This window comes from Heterocephalus glaber, unplaced genomic scaffold (assembly GCF_053883595.1).
Source record: "Heterocephalus glaber isolate CG9 unplaced genomic scaffold, H.glaber_assembly_v1.0 deba00001606, whole genome shotgun sequence".
Lineage (NCBI taxonomy): Eukaryota > Metazoa > Chordata > Mammalia > Rodentia > Bathyergidae > Heterocephalus > Heterocephalus glaber.
In genome coordinates, this window is record NW_028258377.1 from 791,180 (window position 1) to 805,006 (window position 13,827).

General features: G+C 34.5%; 1 protein-coding gene and 1 long non-coding RNA gene across 3 annotated transcripts in view; both read right to left on the bottom strand.

The window, feature by feature from the left end:
- Nucleotides 1–3,809, bottom strand: part of LOC147822892 (uncharacterized) — a 101,514-nt gene extending 97,705 nt beyond the window's left edge. Inside the window, exon 1 of the long non-coding RNA XR_015444696.1 lies at nucleotides 964–3,809. This is a non-coding gene — a long non-coding RNA (uncharacterized LOC147822892). The remainder of the gene's footprint in view (nucleotides 1–963) is intronic.
- A 2,892-nt stretch (nucleotides 3,810–6,701) lies between these two features.
- Prr16 (proline rich 16) overlaps nucleotides 6,702–13,827 on the bottom strand; it is a 344,117-nt gene continuing 336,991 nt past the window's right edge. Inside the window, exon 3 of one of the 2 annotated variants that reach the window (XM_004836153.3) lies at nucleotides 6,702–13,293. The gene's annotated coding sequence lies outside the window, so the exon portion shown is untranslated. The remainder of the gene's footprint in view (nucleotides 13,294–13,827) is intronic. The other variant, XR_015444699.1, reaches the window with a different exon arrangement.

The window sequence follows — 13,827 nt, forward strand, 5'->3', positions numbered from 1 at the left end:
CCTCATTGATTACACAGCCTGACAGCCAAAGTTTATTTGGATCTCTATTCAAATATCATCTTATGAAAAATAGTTTCCTACCTCTTCATATAAAACAGAATTTTAAAATCCTTTTTGGGGGGCCTTTATAATTTCCTATTCTCATATTTCTCTGTTTTTCCTCAATTTCTTATTAACGATGGACCTATTCAATATTTGATGTTGTTTGTGTTTTCTTATCATCTACATATTCCTAATAGAATGCAAGCTCTGATTTTTGTTTTTTATACTTTCTATCCTCATTTGTAGAATGATTCCTTGTCATAGAAGACTCTGATAAAATATTTGTAGAAGCCAGGTGTGGTGGCACACATCTGTAATCCCAGCACTTGGGAGGCTGAGGTAGGAGGATCTCTTGGTTCAAGATGGTTCAAGGCCATCCTGGGCTACAAACAAAGAGAGGCCCTGGAGAAAATTGTAGAATTTAGTTATCTAATCGTAAGAATATGATCACAAGAAGTTTGTTAACTGAGAAAATTAAGAAGTCGTTTCTGGGAATTTCCACAAGTCTGTTTGTTAAAAGAATTCCAGGAAACTTTAAGAGATGTTGTAAAAGTTTTATGGGAGAAAAACATGTTTTCCTAACTTTCTTAGTAACCATTGTCTGGGGTCAGAGGACTGCAACCCAATAACTCTACAAGTGGTGAGAGAGATACAGTTCACTATGTACATCTGTGATGTTTGCGGTGGGCCAGTGGGCTTGACTTCTGCAGAGGTCACCCTGCTTTCTTGATATCATCTGATCAGAAGAGGGCTGCAATGTACTCTTAGATGTACGGATTGGTGAACAGGAACAAGGGACATGTAAATTCACCTGTAGCTTTTATGAGTCACTTAGAGTCACTTGTTATCACCAGATGTTAAAACCAAAAAGACAATAGCCGGAATGACTAAGCTGCTTTCTTATATGTATAAAAGCCTTACCTCTTTCCTTTGTGATTGTCGAACAGTGTCAGGAGAATAAACTGCTGTTCATCCCCCAGGCTCTCTCCTTTTCTTTCTTTAAAGGTTGGTGCTCTCGGGGGTCTCCAGTCTCTCTCTAGAGAGACCACTAACAAGACGCTGCCTCAAAAAAAAAATGAACAAAAATTTGTAGAATCTATTAATTAATTTTATGTTGTTACCATCCAAACCTAAAATGTAAACTATTTTGTGAAATTAGAATGATTCTACAGTAATCAAGATTATATTCACTCAAATTATATTTGCCTAGCCTAATGAACAGATTTATATATACCTGGGTATATGCTTTTGCTATTTCAGTAAACATCTTAGAACATTACATGACCAGAATAGAAGGTAAATCTATCCATTTCTTTTCTCACATAAAGTATGGATACAAAAAAAACAAAAGTTAATGATAACATTAATCATTTAAAAATATATCATAAGTTCATTCATAAAATCTAGGATCTTGCCAATATAATTGAAGAAAATAAAACCGAAAAGAAAAATCAATGATAAAATCATTACATACACCCACAACTCCTAGGAGTTTCTTCAGGCAGGTGGAAAAAATGAATATTTCTACTGCCATCTTTCCAAGTGTCTAAGAATTTCACTTATTTAATAAGCACTTTCTTTTTTCTGAAGTTTAATGGTACATTTTAGGTATAAAATACAGTTACATTCCTCATTGGGAACTTGTACCTTTACATGAGGTATCTTGGTTCTTTTTTTGTCCCCCATTCCCCTGCCCTCCCTTCACTCCCTCCACCCTTCCCTATTTACAAAGACTTTGTTTCCATTTTTTATCCTTTTCTCTTATTTTTTTCTTTTCCCTTCTTTCCTTTCCCCTACCCTCCCAATTCTTTCTTCCTATTACACAATATCAATTATATATTTTTTAAATCACAGTATCAAAATTTAGAGGACATTACCTCAGATTTTAAAGAATTTAAAAGGATATAGAAAGCACATCAAAAAAAATCATTTTGAAATAAATTTGACAACTTCTATGAAGTACCTTGGAAGACAAAGTAATGAAACTGACTCTGGAAGAAATATAAAATTTAAATAGCATCTATTAAAGAAAGAATATTCCTAGCTTGAAAACTTATCTATATGACAACAACAGGCTCATATACATTTTAACTGATGAATTATGTCAAACATTTAAAGCAGAAAAAAGAAGAAACTCTTCTCCCCTCATTTTAGGAAATCAACGTTGTGCTCATTGTGCTAACACTAAAACTGGATAAAGGTAATAGAAGAAAAAAGTATGAACATAGATAAAAATTTGTTTAATAAAATAAACTTCTGGAAGTCTGATCCGGCAATATGTAGTAAGTGGTTTTACTATAGGGATGGCAGTGTTGGTTCAGCGTTCGAAGATCCATCCTCATAAGTCATCATTTTAAAAAAAGGAAAGAAAAAAGCCATATGATCCTATCAGTAGTTGCAGAAAAAGTATTGGACTAAATTCTACAGCTGTTCATGGTAAAAGCTATCAGGAAACTAGAAGTAGAACAGAACATTCTCTACAGATCAAAGACATGTACTCCATACTTCCAGCAAAAACACCTTATATGAATGGAAAAGATACAATGCTTTCTCCCTAAGGTGGCGAACAAGGGCAAATATGCCTACTCTTCATCTGTCCATTAAACTTTGAAACATAGGCCTAAACCAGAATAGTCTGGCAATAAAAATAAACTAATAGCATAGGATTGGCAAGGTAGAAGTAAAATCTTAATATGTAGATGAAATGACCATCTACACAAAAAATACTAAGAAATCTCTGGGAGCCCCTAGAACTTGTATTTGAATTTAGCAGGATTAGAAAACACAAGGTATATATAAAAATTCAGATCTATATAGACTTGCTATAAATGAAGAATTAGATATTGAAATTTAAAAGTTATGTAGGAGTAGAAAGGACATAGAAAAGTAAAAAGAAAAAAATAACAGGGTTGGAAGACATTTATTACCTAATTTTAAGACTTCTTCTAAAGCTACGGTAATCAAGGCAATGTTGGCATAAGGAAAGATATATAGATCAATGGAAGATAACAGAGAATCTAGAAATAAACCATACATATACGGTCCACTGATTTTTGAAAGATTACTTAACATTAATATTTTATAGAACATAAACTCAACTCAAGAGCAGAGGAAAAGATAATGTTTTCGACAAATGGTACTAGAACACCTGGTATCCGTATGTAAAAATTAATGTCAACCCTTTATTTCCATACATAAAAATAACTTGAAATCATCTATGAACCTAAATATGAAAAACTAAAACTATAAAACTTTAAGAAGAATTTATAAGGGAAAATGCTCATAAATTTAGGGTAGACAAGAATTTCCTAGGATCCAAAAAAACATGATATATAAAAGAGAAAAATTGATAAATGAGATTCCATCAAAATTTAGAAATTTAAAAGACATCATTAAGAAAATGAAAAGTAGTCCTTAAACAGAACACATATATAATACAATTTATGAAGAATTCTTACAGCTCATTAATAGACATTCCAATTATTAAAAAGTAGACAAAAGAAGATGATAAATAGCCAGTACAGCACAAGGAAAGTGTGCAACAGTAGAATCAGAAAAATACTAATCAGTACAATAACAAGATCATATTATACACTCCTTAGGAAGATTAAGATAAATTTTCTAAAAGAACAAATGTCAGGTTAGTTGTGAACCAGTTAGAACTTTCTAATACTGCTGATGTGAATGTAAAATGATAAAACCATTTTGGATAACAATATTGAAATTTCTTGTATTTCTGTTAAGAACCAACAGTTCTTAAGTTTTTACTTAAGAGAAATGAAAACAGATGTTAACAGTAGATTTGTACATACAACATATAGCTTACAGGTCCCTTATCTGAAATTCTTGGGACAAGAAGTGTTTCAGATTTTTGTTTGAAATCCACTTGACTAGCAAAGAGGATAGCTACTCCTGCTCTTTTTTTGTTTTCTGGTGCATGGAGTACTATTTTCCGCCCTTTAACTTTCAGTCTCTGAGTTTCTTTTTTAATTCAGTGTGTTTCTTGTATGCAGCATATTGCTGGATCTTGCTTCTTGACCCATTCTGCCAGTCTATTTCTTTTGATTGGTGAATTGAGACCATTAACATTGACAGTTGTAACTGATACATATTGACTTATCCTTGTCATGACTTTCTTTTTGTTGGATGCTCCCCCTTTGCATTTAATTTCTTGTTGTACCCAATGGATTCATTGTGCTGGGCTTCCTGGGGTTGTGATACTCATTGTCTTTTCCTAGGATATTGTCTAAAATTTTTTGGCCTGCTGGTTTGGCATTTATGAATTTCCTAAGGTGCTCTTTGTCATGAAAGTATCTTATTTCACCATCAATTTTAAAAGATAGTTTTGCAGGGTACATCAATCTGGGATTGAGACTGTTTTCCTTTAGGGCTTGGAATACATCACTCCAAGCTCTTCTTGCCTTGAGGGTTTGCATTGAGAAGTCTGCTGTGATTCTGAAGGGCTTTCCTTTGTATGTGACTTGTTTCTTTTCTCTAACTGCGTGTACAATTTTCTGGAATCTTAACTATTATATGCCTATGTGTAGATTTTTTTTTTGGTCACGGCTAGTTGGAGTCTTATATGCCTCCTTTATCTGTATGTCAAGTTCTTTTCCTCTGCGTGGGAAGTTTTCTGCCATTACTTTTGTGAACAGTTTTGTTTATGTTGTATGCACTCTCTCCTGTTTCTTCATTGACTCCCATCAGTCTTATGTTATTCTTCTTTGCATCGTCTAGCAGCTGCTGGATTGATTTCTCATGGCCCCCTTACTATTTTAAAGAAATTTTTCTTTTCTTGGTCACTAATTGCAATCTTATCTTCTATATCTGAAATTCTGTCCTCACATTGGCTCATTCTGCTGTGTACACTTTCAATGGAGTTTTTAATCTCCTTGAAATCTGTTTTCATCTATATTATGGATTCCATTTGTTTCCTGTGTTGGTTTCCATCATGTTCCTCAGCTCTTTTATTTTTTTTATGTGTCCACTCTAGATTTATTAATCATGTCTTGCACTATGGGCACAATCTCTGATGTTACCTGAGAAATTATTTCTGATTTCATTTTTTCCAGATCCTCTTTTTTTTGCCAGTTCAGGGAGTCCAGGTGGTTGAATATCAGATTGTTCCATCTCATTGTCCTTTGGCATTGCCTTAGGTGATCTGCAAGTCTGGTTCTGCGGCTTGTTTACATGTCTTCTCATTTCAACAGATGCAGCCTGCTGTGCCTTTGTGAGGCAACTTTTTGCTCACCCAGTGGTCTTCAATTCTCAGCAAGACACTGAGTAGCCTTTTCTGTGCTGCTCACCAGTACACTAATTCCTGGGTTCAGAAAGGTGGTCTTCTGGATCCCTGAGCTGACCTTTTGTCTGGGTGGGCTTCTGGCTGGGGCCCGTGCACACTTATGATGGTATGTAGGTGTGCCTCTGGCTACGGCCCCTGTGTAGCTGTTGTCTGGGAGGGCCTTTGGCTGGGGCCTGTGCACGCCAGTTTCTGTTGTGTGAGCAAGCTTCTGGCTAGGGTCTCATGCACTTACTGATGGTATTGGGGTGAACCTCTGGCTGTTGCTTGTGTGCCTGTGCAGCTCTTTTCCAGGTGGGCCTTGGTTTGCGCTGATATCCCCCAGCCTCTGGTGTCGGGGCAGAGCCCCGGCTGGGATCTGGTTGCAGCTGCACCGCTCTGGTCCACACTGCTGCTCCACCAACTAAGGTGGTCTGCTGTGCCTTTATTGCAGAAATTTTCTTCACTTTTCCAATGGGCTTTAATTTTCATCAAGTGGCCTCAGAGAGGCCCTCTTTCTGTGGTTCACTTCTGCTCTATCTTGTCAAGCTCAGAACAATGTCCTTTATGACCCCTGCAACTCTGAGTTTTGGATCCAGGTAATGGCTCAGCACAGCCACAGGGGTGCAAGGGGTGCTGGTGCTCATGCAGCTCACCTCCTCAGTGCTGGGGGGCCCTCTGGTCCTCAGTGTTCTGAAATGAGCACTTTCTTAATTTCAATGTTTTAGCAACAAATACAGTGTAGGTGAGATGTAAAGTAGTGACAATGATTGGGAATTGAAAGCAACTGGAAAGAGAGAGGAATGGTCCTCATATAGAGTTGCTGAGGACACAGCTATAATTTGGATAGGGAAGGTACAGGTGGCATTGTAGGATGTGACCAAAGAGAAATCCTACAATGTCAAAAGAAAATGTAAAACTTTAGTTACTATTATCCAATGTACAAATTAAAATTAGTGCTGGTACTTGAGAGAGTTTATAATTCTTCATTATTACTTTTTTTTTCAGTGAAATTATACAAGAAGCAGAAAAATCTGTACATTGGTTTTCCAATATGAGAAGAGAATGAGGTGCTATTCAGTATGTGGAGAGTCAGAATGAAGGACATGGAGAACTGAGAAACTAGTGGGAAGAGGAATGAGGTGCAGGGCTTGCTGAGGAGAGACACTGCAGAGATGCTAGGAAGGAACCACTTTATCCTACAAGGTGTTGGAAACAAGGGTGAGTGAATTTAAGGTAAAAAACCAAGTTCTTAATTGTGACCATACTCACCAGGCAAACTTCGGAATATAATATTTGATTACTATTTGTTATTACTAATGAATAAATAAGTACCAGTAGCAAGATAATAAGTTTGATGCATCCTTAAATCAAGGATCATGAATTTCCAGGAAGACTTGAAAGTTTTGAGCTATATGAAAACAATTAATGGAAGTTGAAGTTTCCCTCAGGTTGAAATAATTTGCGAGCAGAAGGTGAGTAGACAGATGTACACCTTGGTACTTCCCTCAGTAATTGGTACTTTAAAATCAGTTTTTCTTAGCCAGTACAGCAGTTCAAGCAGATAAACTGATACAACTTCATGTGCTTTGAAAGACCCAAATCTAAAAGCACTTCCTCACAAAGGGAGAGGCTCTTTCTCAAATCTTGGGGGAAAACTTTTTTCTTCTCTCTCTTTTCATTTTTTCCTTTGTTCCCAGTTATTCTATTTGCTTAGTAAAAGTGCATTATTTCATTCAGGAAGGCAAATCCATGTCACTTATGTCACACATGTTGGAAAAAATTCATACACAAAAGAAAATCTATTGGCAAAGTCACTTTCACGTAAGCATACCTCTGAGTTTTCTTTCAAGTGACCTGTTATGCAAGAACAGCCAAGAGCTTTCTTTGGGAGGCAGTGTATTTTTAATTGAGAGAACTGGATGTTCTTATTTTCTTAACCATTTGTTAATTGCTAATGATAAAATAATTTTATATTATGACTTTGCAGGACTGTATGTTCTTACCTACATTTTTAGAAGAGGTGCAGACAATGAGATAGAAACATATTCAGAGGTGAATTGCTACATCCAGAAAAGCAACCAGAAGATATCTAGCTAAAAATTTTAAATCCAAACTTCCTTTATAAAGGGCTTAAAGCAATAAAATTTCCAAATAAAAGTGGTTCTTTTACTTCAAAATTATGTCATACATATAAAGCACACATATTACTCATTTTCATACACATATTAGAACTATTTTTCTATTGATATTAAAATGTAGGTCAAAGAATATATGGTTACCTCTGGAGAAAGGATGTTCAAATGACAATAAATTGGGTTTTCTGTCTCATAGGTGTTATTTTTATTTTTATAATAATGATAAATTGGACACAATTTAAAACAAAATAAAAATGTGAATGTAAAGTAATGTAAGACACTACACATATCTTATTTCATGTCTGGGCTTCCCTTCAATTTCTAGGTATTGTAACTCAAAATATTGAAATGTTTCTTCGGGTTATGATAAAATAATGCATTTTTTCTTGCTAATATTCCAGAGAAGTAATATTAATACATTAAATATAATTCATTTTTCCAGTCTCATTTTTATGTTTCATGAATATTTACTCTATATTTTCTTTGCATATAACTATAGAAATATATAAATTAATCATAAAATATATCAAGTTAAAAGATTAAAAGATTTTTTTTTTCGGGGTGCAGACACTTTATTGAGTGCGGGTAGGGACATTGGAGAATATAAGAAGACACACTGGATATATAAGAAGACACACTTTGAAATATTTAGATGGCTTTCTAAATACATTGCATAGCATGTAAAGAGAAATTGAGGTAGAGTGACACATTTGTCACCATGCTTTAGAGCGTTCATTTTTATCTTAGAGATGATTAGATTCATCTTTCAAGAATTAGCTTTATTTTGTGGTTTAAAATAATTCAATGTCTTGAATTCTGTGGATTTTCTTCTCTGTAGTAGACCATGCTGCTGGCTGTAATGTGTGCTATTTTTGCCTCTAAATCTCAAATAATTTCAAATGCATTTAATTATTATTATGTGCAATTGTACCTGGCACGGAACCAAAAAAAGTACATATGACTATGGGGGTTGAATTTTTGTGGGAATTTATGAGATTCCTTGTTTACACATTTACTTTTTAATTTTGGGTGCATATTTATTTCCTCAATCAAGGCCTCTGGAATACTCAAATCTTGTCTCCTCTGCTGATAACAATCCTATCTTTAGCTGTGCCAAAACCTAAAACTGTGAGTGATTCAGTAAGATTCATCACAAAGTACCATCTTAAACTTAAGTACCTATGGAATAAAAAATAAGTTATACAATTTCAGTGTTTCTTTTTTCTAAAAATCAATTGATAAAGCACCATCCTAAAGTGTACACCTGTAATTTATCAATAACTTGTATTTACCAATACATCAGTATATTATAATGAAAGAGTCTGAAATAAATTGTCACTTTCCCTTGGCAATGCCCTGTGCCATCTTTGAAGTTTGCTATGCCTTCTGAACCAGAATCACAGTCAGCATGGTGAACTTCTCACATAGGAGAGCAAGAGGTCCTCTGTCTTACCATCTTGGATTTATGTACACAGAAAGCAAGAGACAAAGGTGTAGTAGAATCCGCAAGGATTGAATATCCACATGTTGTGACTCCACTGTATCATTTTGCTCTTTAAATTAGAAGTTGAAATTTTTATTCCTTCACATTTACATATTATTTAACAACTAAATATCCTCTTCTCAGCAGAGCACATGATGAACTGGGGTTTAATTTTAAAGTCTTGGGGCAGATTTAGATAGCTGTGTCCTGGATCCTTTAGTCTCCCACCCTCCTCAGCATGGAAATGCCAAACTTAGTGTGGCTATTGCCCAGGTGTACAGTTAAAGAGTACTGTCCTCTTTTTGTTTATCTTACATTTTGGGGATTAAACCCAGGGCCTCACACATGCAAGGCAAATGTCCCACTTGGCTAGTCTCCAGCTGAAGAGACTACATTTCTCAGGCTTCTAATAGTAAGGAAGCCAGTTTGAACAGTTGGCCATTGTACTAAAATAGTGTATGAATATTTTTCAGTAATTCCTTTAAGAAAGAGATGTGAACTCCTTCCCCATCCTGTTGCATGTAGCATGCAGGTGACATCTGGAGTTATGCAGCTCTTTTGCACCATAAGATGCTATTTTAAGGACGTCGGAGCAGAGCAGATAAATGGAAGAAGGCTTATTCCTGATAGTTTCATGGAGTTGAAATGCCAGAGCTAAACAAACTGTTATTTGCCATTTTCTGATGTCTATAGGTAAACATACTTTAGTCACATTTTTTATATACATTTACTGTTAGTTGCTCAAGTTTTTATGAACCCACATATGCCTACTGAATGAGCTTTTTCGTATGATCATTGATAATTATATAATAAAAATGCTTTCAAGCCTTTCTTTATTTTTGTTTATAATTCTGCTTTCTTTGATATTCATTTTGACCACCATTTTGTTATGGTTTCCATTCAGTCAGATATATTTTTACTAAGTTTTATTGTGCAACTTTCAGCATTACTTAGTTTTGGGAATCCAGAGTCTTTATGTGTGTGGATGACATGAAGGTGGTAGGAAAGAAATGAGATCTTAGCCTTTTGGGGAGTGAAACCAAAATAACCTTTGTTATGTCAGATAGACTTGAGATTATTTATGTCATTTCCACATACTTAATGCTTTATTCTTCACATTATTTGTTTTGTTCTAGCTTTACTAAGGATATAGATAGGTAGGGTCCGGCTTATGTATAACGAGTTTTTTCTGCTCAACTTTCTTTATTTGTTTGCTCATCTATAATTAGCCTAACTCAGGGTTTCTGAGCTACTATATTCTTTCCTGCTTTGCATTGCTTTTTCCTGTTCACCTGCTAGTCATCCTTCAGGCTCAAAGTTTACTTCACCCAGTGTACATATGGGCTCTGAATAACATTTAGGTTTCTTCATAGACCTGAAACAGTGGTAATTTTTTTATTAACTCGTGCAACAACATGCTTAATGTAGCTGTATTCAATTAGATTTTATACTCCACCAAAAGAGGACTTGTGGGCCGGAGATTTAGCTCAGTGGTTCCGGTGCCTGCTTTGCAAGCAGAAGGTCCCGAGTTCAATCCCCAGTACCAAAAAACAAACAAACAAAACCAAAATAGGATTGGTGTTTTATTCTTATCCTTTTAGCTCCTAGGACTCTGCATATGTCATGTTCAATGATAGGTATTTGGTAAAAAGAGCATCATATGACCTAAGCAGTTAAACCTGGTAATTATCTGACTTGACCAGGATGAAGAGACGTGCATGCTGCATTTAATGGTCCTGTGCTCTAAAAACGACGTTTAAGAAGTGGAATTTATCTGCCATGGGATCTTCAGTTTGAAAACAATCTGGTAATAGTGCTTCTCCGTGAGAACTGAGGCTTGCTTAATAGATTTTGTAAAATGCAATGCTGCATTGTGAATGACACTGTGAAGACAAGTTTAAAATCTGAATATGAGGGAAGAGAGTGATATACAAATAAAACAATGTAGACAATAATCATAATCAAAGATTAAGAGAAAAAAATTAAGTTGAAAATTTTAGAGAAGTTTCCTGCCTGGCATTGCTCTGCCTCACTCTAGTTCAACTTATAAATTATTATCAACATTACACTGCTGAAGAGCAAGTCTAATCATTTCATGTCTTCACAAAATCTTTAGGTGTTCACCAGAGAGTTCAGTAGATCACAGTGCTATATAGGGCTGAAAATGTCCATAAAATGAAGGACTAGCATTGTAATTATTTATTCTTAGTAGAATTCATTGATAAATATTTTGGGGAAAAGTGACCTTTCTTCTTATAATTTTAAATAATTTATAGTTTGAAACATTTACCACAGATTTTTAAGTAACTTGAATGCATCTAGATGTTCATATTTCAATTCCTAACATCACACAGGAACTGACAATTTGATATCTAGATATATTATTTTCATGAACTATGTCATAATTTTTAGGAGTTTGACTCATGCAAGACAAACTAATTTTCTGCATTATGTGAAGGATACTCTAAATACTAAGAGATGGTAGAAAGTAAACCAATATAAGTGTGCAAAATAATAAAATGCGAATTTGGTTTTGGATCATCATTTGAGTATAAACCTAATGCTTTTTTCTTTTAATTTTTTAAAACGAACTTATTTGAATTGAACACTGTACTGTTGGTAGCATCAATTAAAAATACTGGATCAGGTGATAAGTTATAAGTAAGCATAAATATTTTATAGGTATTAAATAACACTTTAATATTTCCATTTTGCTCCAGTCTGATTTCGTAGTTGTTTTAAGTATGATTCTGAAAGTTCTCCACAGAGCCCTGGGTGGGAATAATGAAAACTTACTATATATGATCATTGACCCAAAATGTTTAATCTAATTTTATTCCTTTTCCAGAGCAAATTTCCAGGAAGAAAACTTCAGACACAAGCTTATTGATACAGTGCCCAAACTTTCTGTTGTCCAACAACATTCCCTTATATAACACTAATTTATAACAATAAGAAAAGAAAGTCATAGTGAAAAATATATCATTGTTCTCAGAGTTTAAAAAATAGAAAAACTAATTTCATACTATAAAAATATTTGAAATTTCAATTTTCAGTTAGTTTTGAATTAACGTGGCAAAAGCTTCCCAGTGAAATATAGGAGACATTTTCCCGGTAATGGGTCAAAATTAAATGAACAACTACAAATAATACAAACAACACCTTTATTTAGAAAAATAAACTGAAAATGCTGTTTGGTACATTTTCTCATGAAACATAGATAAATGGCTATAAAAACTGTTAAATGTCTGTTAAATACAAATTACAAATGACCTTTGAAGTAAGAGAACAAATAGATATTCAACACAAATATTTAGTGTGCAGTTCACTTGTATTTGACTTCTTGATGTTAATGATAGAAAATAATCTTTATTAAAATTTTTATCTCCTTTTTCACTTATTTGATCACACAGATACTTTATTATTCTGCAGTTGTTTTGCTGTGTTTTTAAGTTGGAGACAATTCCATTTCTTTAGGCCTCTGATTTTTATAGGAGAAAAATCAATGTCTTGAGAATTCTTAAGGTTTTCTTTTTGGACTCCTGTGAGAAACTTCTGATCTCAAAACTTCTGGGACCATTTGTGCAAATCGCAGCACACTTTGTTACCCTGAATGGAGGTGACAGTGCAAATACCAGCAACATGTTTGAGGGGTAGTGAGTAAGAACTGACTTCCCCTCTCAGCCAACAAAGGATGAGAAGGGACTGAACTTGGAAACTCCTCAGATAACTGGCAACAATGCTATTACTCATTATGGCTTTAGGTGCACACAGTCAGCAACTGTCCTTTCTGCACAGCAGAACTCTATCCCTGCTGCTCACTGTGGCTCTGTCTGTCCAGTTTGGTTTTTGTCTACATATTTTGAAAAGACAAGTGATTCTGATATGGGGACACTGTTTGTCTCTATGCTTTCACCTTCACAAATGATAAATCAATTTATAATTTACTAGCTTCATTTTTGAATTTGAATTTTGTCAGGTGGGCTCTTATCTGAATATCCATAATGAAATAAAATGAGTTGGGTTTGTCTTTTATTAATTTATTGGTTTTTTAATTTAGTCTTTTTCATCTGTGTATTTTATCTTTATAATTTCTGAGTGAAAAGATTTAAGGCGGTGGCTTTTTTTGCCCCCAGGACTCTGCACATGGCTGTAGCTAGAGGCAGAAGGTTTTATGCAGACCATATCAGTGATCGTTGTGCTCAAAGTTGAGGGTTTTGCTGCTCTGACACAGTCAGGCTCCTGGTTACTGTGGAGTTAGATCTGGCTTCAAGGAGTCATAAAGATGAATTGAAAGTGAGAAAATATGAGTTGAAGTGCCACCAAAAAAAGGTGCTTCCATCCTGCAGGGGCTGTGAGAGAAGAAAAAATGGCCAATGTAAACAGTAAACATGACTTAATGACAAAAAGACATTAAAATGTTACAAATTAAGGAATCATTTGTTAAAAGTTTATGTACTTTTTAATTCTGTAAATCATCAAGCACTTATTTTAAAAGTCTAAACATTATAATCTTATATTCCAATTAACGTTTACATAGAAGAGCATTCTTTTATAACTTAGTCATCAATAATTAGTACTAGGATGCCTATATTTTACACACAAGATCTCTTATTCCTAACAATTGTTAGAACTTTAAATAAATTATTTAATCATCAATGTATTAACTCTCAAGATATTTCTTAAATTCACAGATGATAGATTTTCTTTAATACATTTTATCTAAAAACTATTTAAGAAATCCTCTTCCATTAAGGCAGAACCTCCATTTAAAACAATGGAGGGCCTGGGATTTAGCTCAGTAGTTCCACCACCTGCCTCGCAAGTACAACGTCCCCTGGTACCAAAAAAAAAAAAAAAAAAAAAAAAAAAAAATTGAAAAAAGC